Source organism: Puma concolor, chromosome B2, assembly GCF_028749965.1.
Source record: "Puma concolor isolate L17-30 chromosome B2, mPumCon1.1.hap2, whole genome shotgun sequence".
Classification (NCBI taxonomy): domain Eukaryota; kingdom Metazoa; phylum Chordata; class Mammalia; order Carnivora; family Felidae; genus Puma; species Puma concolor.
Window position 1 is genome coordinate 80,294,660 of NC_141671.1, and position 2,295 is coordinate 80,296,954.

Here is a 2,295-nt window from a genome sequence, read left to right on the forward strand (position 1 = left end):
TATTTTATATATTTATTTTATTTTTTAGAGAAGTATAATTGACACATAACATTATGTTAATTTCAGGTGTACAACATACTGATTTGATATTTGTGTATATTATGAAATGATCACCACAATAAGTCTAGTTACCACCTGTCACCATACTAAGTAACAAAATTTTTTTTCTTGTAATGAGAACTTTTAAGATTTACTCTTTTGGTAACTTTCAAGTATGAACTACAATATTGTTGACTATAGTCATCATGCTGTATATTACATCCCCATGACTATTTATTTTATAATTAAAAGTTTGTACCTCTTTTTTTTAAAAAAAATTTTAATGTTTATTTTATTTTTGAGACAGAGAGAGAGAGACAGAGTGTGAGCAGGGGAGGGTCAGAGAGAGAGGGAGACACAGAATCTGAAACAGGCTCCAGGCTCTGAGCTGTCAGCACAGAGCCTGACACAGGGCTCGAACCCACAAACTGTGAGATCATGGCCTGAGCCAAAGTTGGATGCTTAACCGACTGAGCCACGCAGGCGCCCCTGTACCTCTTTTTTTAGAAGTTTGTACCTCTTGACCCCTTTCACCCATTTTGCTTACCTGTTGCTTCCCCTCCCTTCTAGCAACCACTGTTCTGTTCTCTGTATCTATGTGCTTTGTTTTGTTTTGTTTTTCTTATTTGTTCATTTGTTTGTTTTTAGATTCTGCATATAAGTGAAATCATATTGTCTTTCTCTTCTGATTTACTTAGCATAATTCCTTCAGGGTCCACGCATGTTGTTAAAATGGCAAGATTTAATTCTTTATGGCTGAGTAGTATTCTATTTGTGTGTGTGTGTGTATTATATCTTTATCCATTCATCCATCAATGGACACTTAGGTTGTTGGGCACATTATCTTGGCTGATGTAAATAATACTGCAGTGCTGTTATCCTTGCTAACACTTGCTATTTGTCTTTTTGGTAATAGCCATTCTAACAGGTGTGAGGCTATATCTCATTGTGGTTTTGATTTGCATTTCCCTGATGATTAGTGATATTGAGCATCTTTTCTTTTCTTTTTTTTTTTGGTGCTGTATTTTTTTTTTATTATTTTTTGTTAAGTATAAAGACTTCCAATCACATCACCTAGGGATCATTTTACCCACTGCTCTGTTTAGCCACCAGTCTGTTGTTTCTTTCTTCATCAGTGGTGAGGCAGATATCTTTTCCGTGGAGAAGAGAAATTCATGGTTTATTGCCTTTGCCAATAACAAAAAGCTGGGTGACAAAGCTGTTGCCATTGACGTCTTTCACATGAACTACATCAAGAGAACCAGAGTATCCCTCTCTGTTGGTGATCACACCAATTCTTTCCAGGTTAGCACCTCCAGTCACTATACACAGATTATCGGTATCAAACTTGATGAAATCAGTACTCTTTCTAGTCTCCAGATCAGTCTGAATGGTGTTATTCACCTTGATGAGGGGATCAGGATAATGGATGGAACGAACATCATGATGGATCACCAGATGAGGGATTCCTTTTGTCCCCACAAAGATCTTTCTTACTTTGCACAACTTATACTAGGCCTCCCCAGGTGTGATCTGATAAACAACAGAGACCCTTGGTATTATAGATCAGATGGAAATTCTTCCCAGTTATGTCAATGCTGATGCCATCCATAAAAACAGCAGGGTAGGTTATATCAGTTCGAACCTGGACATCAATCTTAATAAAATACTGCATATAGATCTTCTCTACTTCATCTCCGTTAGGGTACACTTAAGTCTGTTTCTTAGTAAAATGATGGGAGAGAGACATTCTTTCAGCTTATGGGGACCAGTAGTTGGATAAAGGACAAACACATTGGTTGATTTATCCAGTATCCAATGCTTTGGAGCTGCTACATGCTTCAGATGCTTTTTGGGACTATGAGCCATGGCTGTACTAGGCATGAAAAGAGACTGTTGGGCATCTTCTCATGTATCTGTTGGCCACTGTATGTCTTCTTTTGAAAAATGTCTATTCATATCCCCTACTCATTTTTTTAATGAAAATTGTTATTTTGCCACTGAGTTGTATGAGTTCTTTACATAGTTTGAATATTAATCCCTTATTGGATTTGCAAATATTTTTTCCCATTTGGTATGTTGCCTTTTTATTTTGTTGATGGTTTCCTTTGCTTTGCAGAAGCTTTTTAGTTTGATGTAGTCCCATTTGTTCGTTTTTGCTTTTGGAGTCAGATCCAAAAAATCATTGCCAAGACCATTGACCATGTTTTCCTTTAGGAGTTTTTTGGTTTCAGATCTTACTTTAAAGTTTTTAAT

At 36.5% G+C, this 2,295-nt stretch overlaps 1 pseudogene; it reads right to left on the minus strand.

Moving 5' to 3' along the window:
• Window positions 1-1,063: 1,063 nt before the first annotated feature.
• LOC112862297 (small ribosomal subunit protein eS4, X isoform-like) lies at window positions 1,064-1,927 on the minus strand (annotated as a pseudogene).
• Window positions 1,928-2,295: the final 368 nt, after the last annotated feature.